The following is a 23,783-nucleotide window of genomic DNA, read 5'->3' on the forward strand; positions in this document are numbered from 1 at the left end:
GTGGCATATGCATTGCAAAACTATCCAGAGTCCTGAAGGCAATACGTGGGAGGCTAGCTCGATTGAGAGAGGGATATCCAAGCCCTTGAATCGGAAAATTAGCAGTGCGGCCACCCTGGTGGAAATTCATTTCTAACTGTCAGAATTCACTGAGGAAATGGATTAGGAAGTTAACCTTCTGGGTCACGATGCACAGGCTTGTTACTATGGCGAGGGTGACTGGGCAAAACTCTTGCAGCCTTGCTCGGCAAGCCGAAAGCATCCACCTATGTAGTGGAGTTGCATGGTGACAATCAGGTTCTCCACACCACCCTGGAGGAGCTTTTGGACACAATGATCTCCTTCTATGCAAAATGTTGCACCACACCCTGGTACGACCTGACACTACACTGCATGCATACTGTTTACAACCTTCAACTCTTGTGGTTTGATCAGGCCCATGGTGCCTATCAAGACTCGCTCATTTCATTAGAAGAGCGCATACAAGTTATCTGTAGCCTCCCAGGCAACAAGGCTCCCGGCATCAATGGCCTAACAACTGCCTTTATTAAAGAGTTTGCATCCCTTTTGGCACCTCATATGCTCTTGATGTTCATGGAATCTCTGGACAAAGGCTTCCTTCTCCCATCCCTTAGAGAGGCTGTTATAGTGACGCTTCTCTTAACTGCATGCCTCTGTGATTCCTATTGTCCGCTGTTCATAATCAACATGGACCCTAAAATCTTTGCTAAAATTCTCCAGTTACTACCCAAGATGGTGAGGCCTGATCAATCTTGGTTAATCTGCATTCACTCTACACCTCGCAATCTATGTACTCTTTTTGCAGTCATGCACCACCTACATCACCAGTTCTCAGTGGTGGCCGCCATTTTAGATGCCACTAAGCCATTTGATTCTCGTGAGTGGTCCTATCTTTTCCCACTACTTGCACAACTTGGCCTCCGACCGTTTCCTCCACCAGATACAACTCCTCTACACTATGCCCACGGCCTGCATCAAACTCAGCAGCATGTTATCTGACCCTTTCTTTTCCAATTACTCATGGGACATGCCAGGGGTGCCCACTGTCAAGCATTCTTTTCGCTATAGCTATTGAGCCTCTGGCGGTTCACTTCCAGCAGTATCATGCACACTGCAGTCTGGGCTTCAAAACTCGGGGGCTGGGTATATCCCTATAAGCAAACAATGTTACACTTTACGAGATGGCGTCCCAAGAAAATCTTTCTCTGCTCACCAGATAGATCATCTGCTTTAGTGGCTTTTCGTGCATACAGGTCAAATGGTCCAAATCCATCCTGTTTCCTCTCACTGACAGCACACAGTCATTCCTGCTAGATTTCCATATCAGTGGGCCTTCGAACTGGCAGTTACTTGGGAATCCGGCTCAGTTGTCACCCATACTAGCTCCGGGCAGCCAATCATGGCCATGCCAATCATGGTTGGAGGACAGAGTACCTCTTCGGTCCCAGCTCCCTCTGTCCATCTTTGCTTGTATAGCGATAGCAAAAATGGTTGTCTTACCTACATTTATATATCTTCCTTAACGTATCCCTCCCTCTTACATCACACTTCTTATGTCGTCTACGTTACAACCTTGTGGTGCTAACCTGGGCTGGTAATCAACCCTGCATTAACTGATAACTTCCAACTCTCCTACTCTCCCAGGGTGGACAGGGCACTCCCAATATGTCAATTTACGCAATGCCTGCCCAGGCGCCATATCTGCATTTCTATATCTATCCAACTCCATTATAACCCCTTGTGACCATTTAGGCTGATCATGCTGAACCATGCCCTTAGCCACAACTCTTTATCTGCCCTACAGGGCACTAAGAACAGAGATAGACACAGTGGAATGCCTGTGTTGGCCCTGGGATGGTCTGCGAGGCACGATGAGCTGTCCTGCATCTACACTCCCTCCATCCTGATCGTCCGCAATCCCCAGATGCCTCCCCTGCTCGACACTGGCGCCAGGGTGAGGGCCCGCAGGAGGGAACTTAGGACCTTTTCCGACTTATATACAGAAGACCACATTATATAGCTCTTTTATGCCTCCTCGACCTCACACCCCACCTCGCTTTAGACACTACTGTATAATCAACTCAGGGCAACCTGCTGTGTATTACATGACGTGAGTAAAATCAATTATCCCTTGGGATGTGAGAATACAAACTGAATCAAATATTGTCTCAATCATCCATCCATACATTCACTTCTTGTGTTGCTAATGTAATTCTATGTTCTATATGTGTAAAACCACCTATCTGAGAACTAATGAAAGCACCTGAAAAGTATAATATTACAATTTATACATTTATTGATATAAAAAAATGTTTTCATTAAAATCATTAGAAAATGTCACAATAGCACAAATGCATAAACAATATTCAATATAATTAAAACCCAGCAAGAGACCAAGTTCCGTGATTATGGTGAATCATCGGTATTGTCAACTCAAGGGAATCACATAAGGTCCACACTACAATTGATCAATTCTGGGACCTGGTTCCTTGAATTTGAGTATGTAGCAAATGCGTTGACGCGTTTCGGTGTGTAGTTATATAAAAGACACCTTTATCAAGACCACAATTTCGGCTCTTTCATGCTTGCAATAATGGATAGAATGTGAGGCTACCCCATGGATGTTTAGCCCTGAACAGTTTTTTAAACATTTTTTTAAAATGTATTGAAAAATAATGTCATTGTTTTTTATTCATTATTATTGTTTTGTTTTGTTTCGATAATTTTACTGAACATTATTTCATTATTTTTTTATATCAATAAATGTATAAATTGTAATATTATACTGTTCAGGTGCTTTTATTAGTTCTCAGATAGGTGGTTTTACACATATAGAACATAGAATTACATTAGCAACACAAGAAGTGAATGTATGGATGTATGATTGAGACAATTTTTGATTCAGTTTGTATTCTCACATCCCACGGATAATTGATTTTACTCACGTATTGGGTGCCCTATCCCTTGGATAGTTGGGCCACTCCCTTAAATTTTTCACATCACGTGCATTACATGACACCTTCCCCGGTCCCCCTCCGACACTCCAGGCACTTGAACATATACACACTAACCCCTCACTGCAAAAGCTTATTACCCGTCTGTATAACACCATGCAGTTCAATGCGCTGATTGCGACTCTGAATGCTCGCCGGCCTGGGACATGCCCAATTGTCTTATTACTGTGGCAGACAAAACTCTTTTCACTTAATTACAGATTGAGATTTATACACTTCAAGTTTCTGCATTGCCTATATTGCACCCCACAGCAGCTCCTTAGAATGGCAGAGACCCGTTGCATGATGTGTGGTTTGAACACAGGCCACATTTCTTCTTCTCGCCTAGGAGTGCCCTGGGATGGCACGATTTTGGGAGGGGGTTTTCTCCACTTTGCATACAATTACTGGGCAAACCCTAACGTGCACTGCCCTGAGGCCGACAACCCACTCTCATTGTTGTCGGCTGGCTACAGGATGTTGCACACTGCCAGAAACAACTATCCACATTTTGAGAAAAGATGCCAGTGTGCTCTCGCCCCAGGGACATTTGGGAGCTCTTTTTATCCTTCATGAGTCAGAGGGATGCCTCTGTATCCTCCGTAGATAGGACTGTCTCTTGTAGCGGCCCCATGCCCACTAGTCTTTCATCACTCCCACCACTGCCTATGGTGTGACTGCTGAATGTTTAGCGCCCGTGCAAGCTGACATATGCTGCTACTCTCCTGTTGCTGTTGCCCTCCACTCAGCATGTCCTATTTCACTGCAGTATTGCAGTTAAGCACACTTTGCTGGTTTTCGTGATCTGAGCGCATTGTGTTTGAAATATGCCTTATAAATGTTATTACACCAAGCGCTGATATAACCGGGTGTCCCTTCTCTTTTCTTTCCTTATCCCATTCACCCCCCTGCTACCCCAACCTCCCCTCCTTACCACCACCCCCTGATTTCCTTACTAGTTGAACGTGGTTGCACTGTTTTTTCTGTACTTTTGGACTTCAAAAGTCAATAAAAGTATTGTATAAAAAAAGGCTTACTACAGGAACCCTGGGTGTTGCTGGGCATTATTCCTCTCCATATCATCCTGAGGGAAATTTGATTGTGGAAAGGAAGAACTGTGACTCAAAGTCATCCTTATCAGCTAGAGTATTAGGTCCAGGTCGTAGTTGGATAAATCACTTTTATGGAGTCCAGAGAGAAATGATTAATCTACCTAGATGATCTTTGGTTGACCGGAGCCCCTTATGAGGTCCTGTTTGGCATTCAGATGTACATTCCAGATCGCAACAGCCTGGCACTGTGCTGGCAGATGCGCCTTTTGACATAAACTAACGTTTCGCTGTCTTACAGGAACGACAAGACTTCTGGGAAGAGCGCTCTAGCAAACTTTCAAAACATTCTGTCACTGATAGAGTGACGGAGCAACCAGCATTTTCCAGCTGGATTCTAAAAGTTGGGAATCTAGTTTGAGAGAAGATTGCAGTAAAGAAGGAGTTTAGCCCACAATACCGTGCATCGTTGCAACTCCTCAGCATTCAAGGAACAAGAACGTTGATTTTGCCACCGCTTGCTTGTTGTAAAAGCAAACGCCTGGTCTCAATTGATTACGTAAAATTGCGTCATGTTGCCTGTTCTACACAGTAGGCCAGGAGGATTCTTGGGTAGTTCCTTGACTCCTCTCACTACGCTACAGGAAATTCCTCTACAAGCTTTAAGCAACACCAATGTTGTTTTCCCCCAGTAGGGGAGGGCAGAGAATGAACTATTGTTGATTCCTGTTACAGCTACAAATACAAGCCATACATTGGATGTGAGTGTACAGCTGCCTACTGCTATTCCCAACAACTGAGTTATTTATGATGAACCACCTTTGGAGGTGTCTATCAGTTCTCTTCTGCCAACTGAGGCCCCTGTTTTTGCACGGACTGCTTCTGGTTACTTTGTTGATGTTGAAGTCTTTCACGCCGATTCTTCTCATTCTTCAGTACATGGTGAATGTGATTTTCATCTCTGGCCGAAACACACTTATCTGATCCCTCCATGGGTTTATATTTGGATTGCCATTGCATTACTTTTCCTGCTTCTTTGGATTGGATGTGTGACTGTTTTCATCTTGCTAATAAATGGACATTATCTCCCAGAATGTTTTCCTGCAGTATTGGTTGTAGAGGTGCTGTAACCTAACCCATCTTCAAACAAAGTGTGACGAGACCTGTACCTTGTGAACATTTCAGCTTTCCCAGTACTTGACAAAATTGTTTGGGATAAGGTCCCATAAGATATCTTTGGTCCTACAGAGACACCACATATACCTTATGTCTTTGCGATAACGATGGGTGATGTGATCGCCCCAGGATTTGTTTGTGGTAATTGGAAATCTCAATGCTCTTAGAGCGTGAATAATGTACAGTATTTGAAAGAAAGGATGTGAACCTGAACTCTGCTAATTATGGGGAAATGTATTATTATCATCACTATGCACATCATTATTTACACAGAGCCAGTGTCCCATGCACAGTTTTTAATTTTACATAATGGAAACATTGCCCGAATCCCCCAGTTGGTAGCTCCAAAACATACATGGATACATTTGGTTATTGGGCATAATCCTTTAGATCAAGTTTTGTTTATAAAAACGTACCCCTTCACAGGCAAAGAAAAATAGACTTACAGACACCAAGGGCCATATGTAGGTGGCCAAATACCGGTCGGTAAAGCCGAAATTCAGTAAATTTCGGCTTTACCGAACGGTATTTAGCCCTGTGCGGTGTACGTATTACCGAATGCCATCGGTAATAACGAATCAGTAAATAATTACCGATTCCTTATTTACCGATCGGTGAACACTGAAACAAACAATACTGAATCTGTAAATAACGAATCGGTAAAAATCCCAAAATGTGATGTAGCAAAAATCGGTAATACCGAATTTGACCAAATTCGTTAGTAACGATTCGGTATTTACCACTGATCCTGAGCAGGTGGTAATCAGGTGCAGTGCTTAAAAACAGCCCCAAAATGCAACAGTGTGAACACAATGGCGGGCCTCTACCTCATAGCAAGGCGGCTACGTTTGAGAGCAGCAGGAGTGAGGATTTGGAGACGGAAAGAGCGGGTGTACAGACTGCGCGTCACATTGTTCCAATTGACTGAACCAGAAATCCATGAGAGGTACAGGCTGCACCCACACACCATCCTTGACCTCATACGGGACCTGAAACCATATCTTGAGCATCAGACACCAAGGGCGCACGCAATACCCACCCATGTACAGGTGCTCTGTTGCCTGCACCTCCCGGCCTCAGGAAGTTACCAGGGTGTGATAGCCGCAGTAGGTGGTGTGTCACAGAGCTGCATATCCAGATTCTTCAACACCTTCCTGGACGCCATGATGGACCGAATGCATCATTACATAACCTTCCCCAGTACACAGGCGGAGCTGCAGAAGACCAAGCTTGATTTCTACCAAATGGCGCAGTTCCCACACGTCATTGGCTGCGTTGATGGGACCCACATACCAATCTGCCCACCTGCAGCAACAGAATACATTTATCGCAACCGCAAATCCACTCACTCCATAAATATGCAGGTGATATGTGATGCAAATTTCATCATAACTGACATTGTGGCAAAATTCCCAGGGAGTACCCACGACTCGTACATATTCAGGAACAGTGGCATCCATACACGTCTGGCTGCTGGTGAATTCGGAGAAGGATACCTACTAGGTAAATGATTGTGACACACCCTGATGTGTTCCTTGGCTCAACCTATTGGTGACACAAATTAATGGCACTTTCATTTGAATTTAGGTGACAGCGCATATGCCCTCCGGTCCTACCTAATCACACCATACCTCAACCCAACCACACCAAGGGAGAGGAGATACAATGTGGCACATAAGAGCACACGCAACGTGGTGGAGCGCACCTTTGGACTGTTTAAAAGCAGATTCCGTTGCCTCCACAAAAGTGGAGGTGCACGTCAGTACTGCCCCATCAAATGCTGCAAAATAATTGAAACATGTGCAATGCTCCATAATCTAGCCACAAAAAAAGGAACAGCAGTGGAACTAACTGACTGAGGATGAGGGCAAGGACAATCTCCAGCCAGAGCCCTGTGCAGCTGGTGTTGCAGTAGAACAGGATGGTAGACACATACGGGCAGAGATAACGTCCAACTATTTCTGAGTGAGTAACAAGACAGAGCCAGTAACAGTTTTTGTGCAATGGTGTTTAATCAGCACACCACCAGGATTGAAAGCAGTGTCCATAAAGACATGGGTTACATCACCCATCTAATGATTGCCAAATAGCAGTAGGACCTATTTTCTGCGCCCACACGCTGCATGTCCACGTTCCCTGGCCATACTGTCTGTAGTGTCAGATTGTTCCTGGGCAGCGCTGTGGAATTCGCTTCGCCTCCTGTCCTTGGTGGGAGAGGGCGTAATGCTACCACGGCTGGTAGCCTCCTCACTGTCCCTCCCCTTCCATTGTGGCCGCCTTTACGTTCTGCAGCAGTTCCAATGCAGAGGTCATCGAGACCATGCCCCTGTCCACGTCCCTGCTACAATGCGCCATCTCGTCCTGCATGGCGATAGACCTGCAACACATGAGGGAGGTAGCAGTGGCCAGGTGGTTCACTGCCTTGGTATAGGCCTGGAATCTCTGCCTCTCCCTGTGCCTACAATGATGGTCCTGCTCCAACTGGCTGCATAGGTTGTCTACAGAGGTTGCAATTCCCATCATTCCCTCACACATGTTGTCGCCCATTAAATGAATGCCTTTTCAAACCTGCACATGTGTTTGTTCATGTGGGCCACCTCTCTGTTCAATGTTCGCATCTCCCTCCATTGCAGGCGCTTGACCTTGAGCATGTTGCCTTCCAGTCCAGCAAAGACACTTTCTTCCTGTTCGGAGCCTTGAGGACTGGCTGGCCTTGGCCTGCGGCGTCCTGATGAAGTGTGGGCGCCCTCAGATGGAGTACGAGCCCTCACTATGTTGCCCTCCTCATGGACTGGAGACTGTTGGCCCCCTGTGCCCTCCTCCTCCGACTCCTCCATCTGCAGGAATGTGGTCACGGCATTCCTCCTGCCTGTCTGTGGTGGTGATTGTTGCAGTGGTGATTGCGTATGAGGAGATGGCAGCGTTCCCTGTCGCTGTGGTGATGTTGGTGAAGGAGTAGTTGGTGGTGGTGTTTGTTGTGCGGAGCTTATGTGCCCTGCAGGCAAACTCTCTTCATCATGTTGCCTCCCCTCTGGCCTGGCTGTCTTTGTTCTGCTTCCTTCTGCAGCACTGCGATATGTCTCGCCTGTAATGACAGAATGTAGATGTACTCACTTATCTGGCTGCATTTGCATTGCATTAAACATCATGCCTAAAGATCTCAGTGACTGTCCTGAGCATGCCAATTACTTTCACATGCTATTGTTTTTGCTAGGCTGACTGTCCTATGCATCAGTTCCCTAGGACTACATCTCCCACAATGCATAGCAGGTAATGAGTAAGACATGAAGTGGAGTGGGAGCCCCTATGCCACTATGGGGATTGAGGCTGGTGAGGGGGTAGCACCGCATGCTGGGCAGGCATCTTACCTTGTTTCCTTGCAGCTCTGGCAGAGCTGTCTGCGTCTCCCATGACACTCACACTCTCCGGCTGGAGGGTGGACTCTACCATCAGTTCCAGTGGTGTTGGTGCAGGTGCTTTGTTCTTTCCTCCCGCCAGTTTTGCCAAACTACCTCTGCCTCTCAGCCATCCTTGCCTTCGCCGTCTTCCTGAGGTCGTACCACCTCTTCTTGATGTCCTCAATGGAACGCTGGGTGACACCAATTGCCTTAATCTTGCTCTGTATCCCACTCCAGATCTGTCTCTTCTGAAACTCGGTCACATGGAGGGACTGCTTCCCAAAAAGCTTGTCATGGTCCTGACTCACATCCTGAATTAGCACCTCCAGCTCCTTCTCGCTGAACTTCATCCTCCTTTTCCTTTCAGTTGCCTCCTTCTCTCCCTCCTGGCTTGCCATTTCAAAAGTTTTTTTTGTTTTTTTTTTGTAGCTGTGAGGCTATGTAGCTCCTGGCTCCTCAGCTCACCTGCCTGCCTCACAGTCAGCTCCAGGTTCAGTGCAGCTGCCTGGGTGTGGCCACTTCCTGTTTGGGAGGTAATTGGATGACATAGGATTGGCTGATTCATCAAATTACAAATTTTTGAATTACCGAATCAGTATTTATCGAATCGGTAATGGATTCGGTAATTCCGAATCGGTATTGCTGTATCGTTTTTTTTTACCGTTTACCGAATTTTAGCGGATCGGTAAATTTTACCGATTTTTTACGTACATGGAATTTTCCGATTCCTTAATACCGAATCGGTAATATTCGGTATTAAGGAATCGGTATTCATAGTTTACCTACATATGGCCCTAAATTGGTTAATTCTGATTCATCCAATTCCCAGCTTACCCTAAAAGGCTAGGATTATTGGAAAAACACAATTGATTTGAAATCAATTTGGGGCACAAAAGACTGGCGAGTGCAGGGAATAGACACCATATTCAGAGCCTGCCTGATTCTAAAACAAATGATTTTCTTAAATAAAACAGTGCAGCAGATCACTATCCTGGGTCTAGCCAAAATGTAAAGTAATGAATTTGCCAAGGAATCTTTCAATTGCCGGCTTTGATAATTGGCAACAATTATTAAATTACACTGAGAAACAGCTGAATAGCATGCTGCAATATGGTATATACAACTCAACACTTTCAGGTCTTGCTGGGTGGTTATTGTGGCCAGTGGCCACAAATGGTTATTATGCATGTTTTGTAACTCTCTACATGGTTTTATAGCAAGCAGGCCAGACCCTTGATAGATCAAGTCCTCGCACACAGGGGCCACCTATTCCGTAGGGAAATTTTGTCAACAATGGTTTTCACATTCCACTTTGCCTGCAGTAAATGAAACCTCTTTCTCCCCTATCAGAAGGCATGGATATACAAGATTTCTTGTTGGGTCCTAGGTCTCCGCGTTCTAAAAGATTTATTTATGATACCTGTAATTAAACATGCAAAGTGTCACAAATGGAAACTGATGTGGGTTTAAGGAAAATTGATCAAGTAAAGTTAGAATAAGCAATTGCTGTTGATAATATTTTGAATACGTTGTCAACTCATATTTACAATTTGAATAACAATGTATAATCTGCTATTGTCTTCTTTATACCATGGGCAGAATAAGCTTAGGTCAATTATGCAGTTGAGCTGGACACTACAGGCCTTAAAATCTCGCGGCATGCCCTACAAATATTTGAACTCAGCTGAGCTATGTTTGCCTTTTATTTTAACACATAGGCAAAAATTAATGGTTAATAAAGAAGCTACATTCACAACGTTAAACATCAAGATATTAGACCAGTTGACTTTGGCAGTGGCACCATCAGCAATATTGTTAATAATGGCGTGATATCACTCCCAATTTCAACCTTTCACTTCATATCTTGCATGAAACATTTTCCCATAGGTCTTCACCCTTTGATTACAGGTGTGTAAGTAGCGACCAATAAGTACTTATTAGTGGAAAAGAATGTGAATCTTTGCTTGGCCGCTCACTCATTTATAAAGAGGTGACACTACAAGGAACGTGTAATGTTTTGGCGGCCAATCTGGCTTGTTACTTAAAGTGGGTACCAGCCTCTTCGATTCGTCCAGTATTAGGTTACTTTCAAATAGAAGTTATTCTATGTTGAACAAAGTTGCCGTGGGACGAGAGCATGTGTCCCCTATGTGATTTTGGTCTCAGAGTTAATCACATGTTGCAATTCTGTGCTTTTCCCCCCAACACACATGGTTTCAGGAGTAAGCTTGTGGCCTCTCATTCTAACCTTGAAGGTGAACTTTGACAAACTGAGAAGACTACAGGCTTTGGTTGTTCAGAAGGACGTGGCACTAATATCTGCCAGAGAAACCTTTGACTTACAAGTAGCAAAGTTGTCCTCTGAAATACAATCAGTACTGTGCATCGTATTTCCTCGACATTTTGTTGAATTGGTACAACACATAATTAATGCTTCCAACACCTCTGGTGTGGTGCATTTCTTTAAAGCGGTTGGGTCTGGCTTTGTCAGCCGTTTCAGACCATTTTTGGAGGGATTCCATCCTTTATTCATTCAATATTTTTTAGTGGTTTTGGAAGCATCCCACTCATGTTATTCCTGATCTGTGGTATTTTGGTTCTATTTTTGTTGATCCACAATGGATGTTCCACCTCAAGTTCAAATGGTGGCAGATCTACCACACATCCGACTGTGTAGTGAATGCATGATACTGTTTTTTGGAGTTTCTGTGCTTCAGGAACTGAACTGTGACATGTTCTTTTTTTATTGGTGCAGGTAATCTCAATGGTTGGTACTTATACATAAGCAGTGTTATCACAGTGTTACATTGTCAGGAGCACACACAAAATACATTGTCTTTTTTTTTGTTGAATTTTTTTATTAGGTTTTTTTACATGAGTTTTCCCCCAAAAACCGAGGGTAAGAAGCACAGCATAACATAAAATCGATTTACCTTATACATACAGAAGCACATAATAAGTTCATAAAGAAAAGGGAGAATAAAAAAAGCATGGGGATAAAGAAACATCAGGAGTAAAACAACCTAAAGCATTAAATACTGACATCATTAAACAATCCATCTCTATATACAGTCCTATTATCCTAATTCTCCTCCTTCCATTTAGTTATTGGTTCCCATATTTTTAATCCCAGTTTCCTCCCTTTCTTCCCCTTTCTAGCATAAATTGCTTTTTCCAAATTATATGTATTAAGAATCCTGGCTAGCCACTGTTGATATGTCGGTGGTAATGGATCAAGCCAAGCTGAAGCGATACACAATCCTAATACCGCCATAGCCACAAAAATAAAATAACATTCTTCCCCCTGAGTACCATCCGGATTTACACCCAACAATATCAGTGAGGGGGTTAAAATACATTGTCAAGGAATAAGGGCACATAATGGATGTATTATACATCAGTGACAGGTTCTTAACATTTCAAGTTGTTTGGTTTACCTGTGTGCAACCTGTATTCCATGGTTTGTTATGCCCTTTCGTGTATGCACTTGACATCTGCTATGCAATACAAATGGCACCTTCTATGGATATGGATCTGCTGATGTATCCGATGGGGACCCATTTTCAGAGTTGTCTCATGAACTTGCCATTTCTTCGGGATACTTTCTGTGAGTCATATTCTTTCGCTATGGATCCCGGAACTTCTAATGCGACTGCACTCCAGATGAATGCACCTTCAATAGTGACTGGGGGTGCAGACCAAGCGTGTTCTTTGGAACTAATTAACATTGCCATTGTGGAAATATCGTCTGTGGATGATGAATCCTTTGTAGATTCTCTTGACACTGGAAGTATGGATGACATTTTGGGAGCCTCTAGAGATTTTAATTTGCCCTTTGGTTTTATAAACTGATTTTAATATTTTTACTAAATTTCTTTTTAACTTGCCATATATTTAGATGCTTTTAGTTTACTTGGGTTCTGAAAGCATTAATTATTTTTATATGCTTTATTTTTTTAGATTGTTTTTATGTAGAAGCTGAGTCTTTTTACTGACAAGGGGAGGGTGTGGTGAAGCCCACTTTGGTGTTCTCTTAGTTTAACATTTTACACATTTTAGCACACTTCATCTTAGAATTGTTACCTTTTGCATATTTTTTCATAATATGTTCCTAAGTAACGCAGATCACGCTGCTTGTTTTTAGAAAGCCTTTCTTGCTACATAATCTGTACACTTTGTTCAAGGCGAGGAACATATAACGAGATATCCTAGTACATGCATTGTCCACTCGGAAAAAATTCTCCCATCTAGACACATTATTGTATCAGAGGTGTATCTCTTACACTGTGGTTTTATTATATAAACAGTACGCAGTCCTTTTGTCGGTCAGAGGGCGACTCTAGCCACAACGGTCCTGGGACAGATGTTGTTTTTCAACATGCAACTCTGCCAAAGCTGATCTTTGATGCTGATCCTGCAGAAAGGGATTGCCAATACAACTCCAGACCAAGTCATTCAGGCATGGGGTCTCAGGCTACCCTAAGAGATCTGGCAGAGGGTACATCTACTATGCTCTCAGAGTATGGGTAGAATTAGGTAGGAATATAGGTATATAGAAATCAGATTACCATGGTTGGATTGTTCATTATTGACACTGTGTTCACAATGCTTTTTACTTTGCTTTGTTTTAGCTGCCTAATAATCGCATCACATTCTTTCTATGCAAGAATACGATTGTTTCAATATATGTATTGAAAACTCTATTCATAACTTTCCTGTGTTTTACCAAGCGCATGCATGAGCAAGCAATGAAAGGGGAAAGATCTGTTTTCACTCTTTCAAGAGTCATGTTCGAGGTTGCCAAAATAACCTGCCACCCTTGAAGGGTTAGGAGTTCGGGTGAGGCACTGTAAGCTAGCCAGAAATTGGGCTGACAATTTCTGATGGTGTAAATGGACTCAGTCCCTGCATTCTGAATTCTGTTGTCCTAATACGCAGTCCTACATTTCCTAGTTTGAGAATATAAATAAAACCATATTAACTACTGGCAGTCAACAGTAGGTGGTTGTAGTTAGGACCTACAGCCTGATTCATGTACAGGCCGTTTTGCGTGGCCCTAATAGCGAATCATAGCGACTCGCTATTGAGGACACGCAAAACGGCATTCATGTAGGAATTGCTAATAAAATAGCGATTCCTACATGTTCTTTATTTGCGAGTAGCAAATTGCTACTCGCAAAAACTCCCCATTCATTCCTAGGGGCCAAGAGGCCCATAGGAATGAATGGGGAGTATCCCTTATTTGCGAGTAGCAATTTGCTACTCGCAAATAAGATAGCGATTTTAAGGGTGCCAGGGGTGTCCAAAGGACGCCCTGTAGCACCCCTAAAATGCACATTTGAACAGGTGTTGCGCACACACATGTCCAAAGGACATGTGTGTGTGCAACATGCAACTTAGAAAAATGCTTTTAAAAGCATTTTTCTGAGTTTTTGCTATTTACCGACAGGTCTGACCTCTCGGTAAATAGCGGCTCCAAAAGTGCAAAATCGCAATTTCTTGATGTGTCATGAATAGCATTTGAGGAATCTCTATTAGAGATTCCTTAAATGCCATTCCTCGCAAATATGCGATTTCTTAAATAGCGATTTTTGCATTTGGGATTGTGAATACCAAATGCAAAAATCGCACTCGCAAAGGGCCAGATTCTCAGAATCTGGCCCTTTTGCGAGCGCTATTGCCTACATGAATCAGGCTGCTAGTTTCCCTAGAACCAGTGTTTTTTGTTTTGCCAATAACTTTAGCGCTGTTTGGCGAATCCTTGTGAAATATTCAAAACTAGTTTGCCACTCATTTATGCTGTTGTGCTGAAAGATTTGGAGTGATTCGTCAAGCGCGGTCCAAGAAAAAGGGGGGTCCCCGAAACACGTTTTCCCCATGCAGTTTCACATAGGGATTTTGAACATGACTACAGCCCAAACCGCTGAACGGTATTACACCAAATTTGGCAGAAAGCTAGCTCTTGGTCAAGAAAGCATACTTTTTGTTATTTGGTGTAAATCTGTTCAGTAAATGTAGAGATCCTGAAAAGCAAATTTGGATATCTAGGGATGAGAAACCTCTGCGGATCCACCCGCGGTGAATCTGTGGCTCCATGCACTAAAGTAGGGTTCTGATTGGCTGGCTGCAACTTCATAGAAAGGTTGTGCCTGCCATTTTATATCCCAGGAAACAGTTCCCAGGGCTGAAAAGGTGCTTGCATACTAATTGAAGGGGTCAAGTAAGAGCTTTCCTGGCCCCTAGTGTATGTTATAAATGAGGCTAAAGCATGTTTAATAGGCAGTAAAATGACAGAAAACGTTTTTTTTGCTCACTCTCGACCTTTGCTGAGCCGTTGCAGGACCCAGCGAAGCCCCCATCTAAACCTGTGAATCTTGCAGCAAGTTACATGGGAGGGCGCCCTGAGCATCGCGGTGGATCCACAGATTCATGAAAACCCACCCAAATTGGGCTTCTTCGCAGGAAACATGGAAAAGGTTAAAGAAATACTGACCATTTAGATGTGGTATAGCAAAAAAGAAAGATGAATAAAAGCCTGTGATTTGTTAACTAGATCCCCATAAATAAGAGCACATGGTGAATGGGTAACCATTTTACCTGCTTTTCTACTGAGGAGGTGGTTTTCAGGAGTTCTGACTGGAGATTTCACATTAAAATAGATGTTGCCAGACATAGAAATAAAGCTCAGAGAAAAGCAAAGAGCTTTTACAGGTATGTTAATTAGATTGTAGAATATAAACTAATTTCAGAAAAAAATAGTGAATGTAAGCAGAAAGAAAATGTGTAGCTTCTAGAAATAGAAACTGGACTAGAGGGGAAAATAAAAGGGTGCTTAGATAGAACATTAACTAAAAATACAGTGAGCAGGAAAGGAGAAACAGGAGTTGGTATACTGGCTGAATATTCATTTTACTATGCCAGTGTAAATGAATGCATTTGAAATTAAATGTGGGTGCTTGCTTATAGTATGTAATTTAATAGTGTGTAATTTGCATACACACAGTCCAGTAGGCAATTACAGACCCAGTTACATTTCTACAAAAGCACATATGTACCCATCAACACATAGAGCACGACAGTGACTGCCACACTCATTCACACACCCATAAAACCATTCACAGACCCATTTACTCACCTGTACGTCCAGGTGTGAGTACTAGTTTGCCCTTACAGTCTGGGAGGACATATGCAGTCTGCACCACAGGAAGAGTTTTAAGAGGACTACTTCAGCACTCTTGAGAAGGGATAACCCTGATTGTGGTTGACCTTAGAACCAAGGACTCTAAGGGTACTGACTCTGAGAAAGAGGGAAGCGAATAGCGAAATGACTGGACATAGATTGCAGAGGAGATAGGAGATCCCCCCCACAGAGAGAGAGAGTTCCCTTCTGGATTTGATGCAGAAAGTAGTGTCTCCTCCAAAACTCAATTGCTTGAGGAGGTCAAGGACTGACAGGCTTAGAGGGACCTGAGGCTGCAGCTGGCCCTGGTAGCTGCTGAGGAGAGAAAAGCTAAGGCTGAGAGAGCCTTGGAGGAGAACAGGGTCTTGTTAGCTCATGAAGTGATTGTCCAGGGGGTGGACTTTAAAGCCAAATTGATGTTAGAGTCTAGCAGAAATGGTGGGAGCAAAACTACTGTGTTGAGTTCAGAACAAAGAGTCCATATACCCAGAGACTTGGTGCCTGACTGTAAGGAGGGGGTGATATAGGCAGGTTGTTTCAGCATATGAAGTAGCTCTAGAGGTACGGAGCATCTCTGAGGAGGATTGGGGAGCTCACCTTTAGAGTCATGTTCCTGGTAGTGAAGAGACGCTATAGTGGGCCTAGAGAAGGGGAAGAGGTTGGGGTACCCCATCATGAAGGAGGCCCTTGTCAGTAAGTATAAATTCACCCCAGAGGCCTGCAGGTTGAAATACAGGGGCAGTTCTCGGAGTATTTTGTGGAGTACTTTTGAAATGTTTGTAAAAAGTTCTGTTGTTTTTTTAAGAAGTTTTTCTAACAGTCTTCTACTTTTTCTTTTTTTTTCGAAGAGAACTAGGGAAGAAAGAACAGGCTGCAGACAGTGAAAACATGAAGGTTCAACAGGGAGCTAAGAAAATAATTAAATATTTCTGCTGACATTACTTTGGACATAAATGTGAATAAAAACCCAGCACCTCCTGCTTTATGCTTTTTTCCTAAGTGTCTTTTGGAATGGTACATTGTTGGAAAACAAGGAATTAGTTGCGAGACCTGCAAAAATAATGGGTCTACATTTGTCCTTCACTGAAAACCAAACTACCCATTGTAGCGATTGTCTCTGAGGGTAGGGGTAGCGTTGCAGAGCAACCCAAGGCTTACTCAAGGGATGTGGTGTAGGCTAGTAATCACCATTTACAGGTACGGAGAAATAACACTCAATAATTGATTATCCAGTCTGTACTTTTCTTTATAATAAAGAAGAGTACATTTATTACACACAACTATTCAATACTATGCAACAATTTACAAATATACCTGAGCTGATGGAAATGCTTCTTGACATTGCATAAACATTCCCACTAGCCCACAGGAGGGGGGGTCTAGTATCACCACTCACCTGTATGAACATCACCTTGCCCCCAAATGCCACAGGTTGACCATAACCTGGAGTGAGGGCCCTTTCCAATGACACCACCATAGTGGCTGCCCACCCCATTATTATTTTAACAAGCATTTATAATGGGAACACCTGCCATAGTGACACATAACCCTGACTGAGAGCACCCAATACTGACCATACAGTATACACAGTAAAATCACAGTGGCTGACCATTCAACTAAACGCAGTAGCAAGAATACATGTCTAAGCATTACTTGGAATGACAGGTACCTATCATGTCTGGTAACATGTGCAATGAAAGTCAATCACAGCTCTAAAGGCATCACATTTCTAAACACATGGCTAGGAAATTTCAACCAGGCACCCTAGCAAGGATGCTGGCAACATATTTCCAATTCACTTATAGCATCGCATTTTTCAGGTGACCCCCAGTCCCTCAAAAGGAACACCATTACATAAATTCACCTCCTGTGCAATTCCACCCTTCCACCCCTAGGGGATGTCTTCATGTAATCGTCATCCTTTTCCTTAGGAGAGTTGTTCTCCCTCATTGAAGAACAAAAGTTCCAATATCAGGCAGGCTTTAAACCTGGATGAACTCATGAGGGTTTCTTTCTTTACTGTCCCCAGAGACTTAGGGGGGGACTTTCTAATTATGTGCTGGGGAAGTCTGCACTGCTCCTGCAGCTCCCCCTGCATCTTTGCCATCAAATGGTGGAGACCTCATCCTCCTGGGGTCACCACCCGCTGAGAACAAGCAGCTTTTCATTGAGGGATGAACATGCCCTGCAAGGCATTGCATATTCAAGCAACGGTTCTCCCGCTGTTCCGGGGAGAGCCGTGCTGCCTTTGATGGTGGCCTCAGGCCGCATTCTGCACTCCTTCAGAGGCCCGGTCCCAACCGGGCACCCCGCGCCCAGGTAAGGTGGAGAGCAGCTCGGGGAGCCTCCCCACCTAGCCAGCACCATTACATGCTTCTGGGAGCCGGCTCTTCCTACTGGTCTGCCCGCTCCACACACGGATGCTGCAGTCGGCTGGGTGGGGGCCTTGGGGATGTTCGACGGCACTCCCGTCTCGTTCCTCCTGCTGCTGGGGAGTGCAATGGCTCTCCCCTCTCCTTCGGTCTGGCCACTCCTGCGGGCAGATGCGCACTGGGCAGGTGGGCCACCGGCCGCATGGGGCTACTTCACAGGGAGCGTGACGGTGCTCCCAGACTTCTGCTACCTTGCTGAGGCCCAAGGTTGGGATCCTGGTCCCCCAGGCACCTTCATGAGGGGGGAGGATGACGGTGCTCCCCAACTTTCTCTTGGTTGGGATCCTGGGCCCTCAGGCACCTTCCCAAGGGGTGGCAACGGTGCTCCCTGACATTCTCTTGGTTAGGGCCCGGGGTTGGGAGCCTGGGCCCCCAGGCACCTTGAAGGGGCGCAATGGTGCTCCCAGGCTTTGTATCCATCTGGGGGCAGCTCCATGCGCTTCGTCGTCAGTCCAGTAGTGGTAAAAGGTCGCCTACCTTCTGGAGGGCATATCTCGAACCCCGTGGGGCAGATTATGACCATCTTGTCCTCTTTTAGCTCCTTGTGGCAAGCCCTAGCCACCTAGAGCACTTTTCACCATCCTCATGACCTTCAAGTGGGTGAACTCAGCAAGGAGCTGTCTTCACTGGCTCCCTGCGCCACACTTTCACCTGGTTGCACTCCTGGGCCTATCCTCTCCTTGCGCAGATGCCCAGGCTTACCTCTCACTGGCCCTGGACTTCCTCAGCGGCACAGCCCAGTGTCGTAGGGCAGTCAGGGGATTCCTACTTCCAACTGCCCATGATGCCAGGCTCCAGCATCAGTCTTCCTCAGCAAGACCACACCCCAGAGAGAGCTCCTGTTCCTGTGCAAGACCTTTTAACAGAAAATGGATGAGGCTGGCAGGAATGCATTTCTGCCCTATCCTGCAGTGACAGATCCCCTCTCAGCCCCTGATCCCTCCTTCCTGCACTGGCCTCTGGGATACTTCAAGATGGTGTTGTCCAGGGCTCTCATGCCACATAGTCTAGTTTCTGTAAAGCCCCCCTGCCCCCACTGACAGACATCACAGCCTGGGCCCAGAGTAGGCCTGGTGCCTGGCTCCAGGTGACAGCTGCTGTTTGATGCCCTGCAGCTTCACCCCATCTCTCCCTAGTCTCTGATGCTACAGTTTGTGGAGGAAGGTAATTAATCCAGCCAAGCAGGGTAACACCAGGCCTGGTTCTGAGTTGAGTCAAAGGATTGTGATATTTCTGTATGACCCATAATTAGTATAGATAAGGCTTTGGGCACAGCAGAATGGTTCTTTTCACACAACTTACAGTGTACTTTGGTGCGTGTCTGGAGTTTGTAGGCCCAAGGGAACTGAAACTACCCCATGTGGTCTCTTTCTCCATAGGAGAATAATGGAGTGTTCCTACAGTGAAAAGTAAAGCACACTGACTATCCCTTACATGTCTCCCCACATTAAAAGGCCTATTCCACCACCGAATTCTTAACTATCCCTTCCACGCTATACTATCCGTACCCAGCTCCTGGGATGCACGCAACAGGAATATCATGGGGTGAGAAAAAGGCAACCCCTACAGAGCACAGTTACCTGCTAGCTAGTAGGAAAAGTTGCACAAGGGGTAAAGACTAAAGCTAAGAACAGGTATTAGATGCAATTGAAGTACAACATTTCAGGCTATTATTTCACATAAAAAGACATACATTCAAGTGCACTAACCATAATATATACACATGACCATAAATATGTATTATTTCCACAAATGACTTTTTTTATTTCAATTACTTGAAGGCAATGTATATTTTTTGCATCATAGATATATATATATAAAAAGGTATCAACAATACATATTTTATGGTTTTTCATATATTTGTTAATTTCTCAGTGGTTATTGATCCATATATACAATATACTAATTGGTCTGTGAAAGACATATAAATAAACACAATCACCTGTCTAGAGATCCTATAGATATGCATAAACAAATACAATTACCATCACAAAACATAAACTTTTGAATAAACCTGGTCTTAGCTTTAGTCTTTACCCCTTGCACAACACGAGATTGAGTGAGTGATATGTAAGGATGTGTGTGTGCAGTGCATTGTTTGTGAGATTATGATGGGCCATAAGACCCGATGCAAAATGGAATATGATGAACAATACATCAAGGTTCTTACTCTGTCTAGCATGACATGGTGAAATTCGTAATTTCACATTCGCATAGATACCATGCCACAATGTGACCCACACAAACAAGCAAGTTGTGACTACTATGCAAGTATTTTTTTCCCTATGTGTTTGTTTACAACTTGTGAATTTTTCCCCCCTTTTTCTCTTTACAGGGACCACAACTGGTCAACCTTTTTTAACACTTCACCAAGGGCCCACTCAAGCCCAGAAGCACGACTTAGAAGCCTATTTCTGCTACTGAGTTTAGGACTTTAGGCATACTACATTTAGTTACAATTGAGTATTGTCAGTAGGGACCCTCCAGAGGTCCTGAGGAGTAGGCAAGAGGGGTCTGCTTACGAAACATGTCAGGTCGACCAAGTAGATAACGCATTCCGTTCTACTTTCATCACCCCTTTTTACTGTTCTCAGCCAGAGAAGTTAATAAAGTATATTTTGTCTACTAGCCAGGGAATTTTTAATATTGTTTTACCACCACACTTAACTAGGTCCCTACACCCTTACCACCCATCACCACCCTCACACCACACATAGCCTATCATCACCCTACTAACTGCTCCCGCGGAGTCCGTAGGTCGTAGCATGCCCCGCCCCGTGGAGGGACGGGAAGACCCCTATGATGAAGCATGACACTATGGGATTCATAGTGTGTGAGGGGTATTTTAAAAGCACATAGTGCTCTTCTTTTGCCACTTGCAAAGAGAGCTTTCCTCACCTCCCCAACAACCAGGTCTTTTATAGCCTAAAATAAAACCAAAAAATATTCACTCCCCACTTTGATAGAATCTCATTGGTTATGTACAACAGGAATATCCCCAGCACAGCTCTTACCCTGGTGCACACGTGTCCACATGTAACCAGTCCAGGGCTCCTTACCCTGGCTGCAGGGCACCTGTGTTATCTCACAAGGCGGACACCGTTGGAACCCACATACTGTCCATTTTATCATGAGTTTACCGTTGGCGAGTCCCAGCTTATGAGGCTCTCCCACAGTAAACGCTAAAAAATGCAGGTGTTCAAAAAGAGAAAAATCGGGGCGGCTCAGATGGTCAGAACCACCTTCTCACATGCATGTAATATACTGTTCTATGAAAGAAAGTACAGTCATATGTATCCAAATTTAGGTGCATCTTTTACCCACAACAGCATATGAATATGAGGAGCATCTCGTTTGGTACTCTTTTTGCGTATCAGCAATTTCTCCAGGAAGTGAATTTTTTCATTGCAGATGAAGGAGAACATACTTAAAATCTGCGCTTAAAAGCACCTGCAAAAATTTGCCTGATCCAAAGAGCAAAGTTATCCTGATGTCTTTAATGTTATGGTTTGTTTGTGTGAAAGTTATGCAAGTTATGCCATGTATATTCTGCACAGATCAGAGTAGGAAAACACATTTCTTTTTGTACAATATGTATGATTGTTTTTCCCCACTGTTCATATATGATTCTTTCAACAGTGCATCACTTTTGGTCTATGAGTATAGAAACTGAGAACAGTAAAAAAGGAAAAATGCACCCAGAGAAGATGTTTGTATGATGAAATGCATGTGTCATTTCACACACTGAGTAAGCATCTCACTTGTTGATGGAAGGGGCTATTATAATGACTGTAGTCAACCGGTGGCGGTTCTCCCAAGGGTACCTTACAGGTGGACTGTCCTGCGGCACCTACTTTGTCCTGCATGATCTAGTCGTGCCCCCTTTCTGGAATTGTTTTTAAGTGCTTTCACATGGAAGTTGTCCCATGTAAATAATGCTTTGTAGTGTCCCTGGATAACTGCTTGCTGCGAGTATTGCAGCCTCAGCTGTTTTTCCCTTTACGGTATTGTGACATGCTTCAAAACATCACTTTGTTTTTTTGTGAACAAATGTGTATTTGTAAATAGTTAAATAAGTTATGTTATGTTTGCTTGTTAATTGTTTGGTTTAAATTGTTATGTAATGTGTTAATAACATGTATTTGTAAAATTATAAAAATGTATATTAGTAATTTTAGTTATAGGTCACAAACACACCAACACAAGTACTCATACATGAACTTGCACACCTATGGAGTTACTTATGTAGGTACTGACACACCCACACATACACTCATAAAGCCATTCAAGATCCCATGTAGTCAGTGACATACGAATGTACACATGTAAACTGCTACTTAGATAGACTCATACAGCCATAGACTCATACAGTTTCTCGTACACCAAGGCACACACCGATACAGACACACCCATTCCCAGTTATACACTGATAAACCCCATCTCACACTCAATTAGATACACCATTACAGCTACTCTCATACCCAGCCATACACTGATACAACTACACAGAGACGGAGAAATTAATACACAGACAAATGCAGCCACTGACCCATCCAGGCACTCACAGATACAGCCACTGACAGACCCATGCTCACACTGAAAAACCTCTAACACACCTAGGGATACGCTGATACAGCCATTGATATACCCAGACACACAATGATACAACTACTGATACCCACAGCCATAATCTGATACAGAAGCTGACACACCCAGGCACACACTCATACACACCATAATACTCCCAGTCACATATTTATACAGCCACTTAGACATTCATGCAAACACTGATACAGCGTCTCAAACACCCATATACTTCCTCATAGAGCCAGTTACCCATACACTCACACACTAATACAAACACTAACACAACCAGGTAAAGACTAATGTTTCTAATAATGTACACAGGCACAGATGCATACACTGACCCACCCAGGCACACACCAATGCAGACACTGACACAACCAGGCATACACCAAAGCAGACACTGACAGACCCAGCCCAACATTAATGAATGCAATAATATACCCAGGCACACACTAATGCATACACTGAGACAGCCAGCCAGACACTCATCCATACACTAACACACTCAGTCATACATTAATGCATATGCTCACACACCCAGGCAGACCCTGATGCATGCACTGACCCAGACTGGCACACACTAATACATACCCTAACACACCCATGCCCACACACACATGCATACACTGACACACCCAGACACACATTGATGCATACACCAACACACCAGTACAGACACTGATACACCCAGGTATACAGCCATGTGGACACTGACACACCTAGTCAAACACGAAGGCATCCAGTAACAGCCAGGCACACACTTACACACTCAGGCATACACCGATGCGTAGACTGATACACCCAGGCATACAGCAATGCAGAAACTCACACACCTAGTCATACACAAATGTATGGAATAACACACCTATTCACACACTGATGCATACACTGATATTCCCAGGGACATACCAAAGTAGTCCCTAACACACCCAGGCACACACTAAAGC

General features: G+C 44.0%; 1 pseudogene; it reads left to right on the plus strand.

Annotated features, from left to right (window-relative positions):
* The first annotated feature begins 828 nt into the window (after positions 1–828).
* LOC147711110 (uncharacterized) lies at positions 829–5,621 on the plus strand (annotated as a pseudogene).
* The last annotated feature ends 18,162 nt before the right edge of the window (positions 5,622–23,783 follow it).

The sequence above is a fragment of the Lissotriton vulgaris genome, chromosome 5 (assembly GCF_964263255.1).
Source record: "Lissotriton vulgaris chromosome 5, aLisVul1.2, whole genome shotgun sequence".
Lineage (NCBI taxonomy): Eukaryota > Metazoa > Chordata > Amphibia > Caudata > Salamandridae > Lissotriton > Lissotriton vulgaris.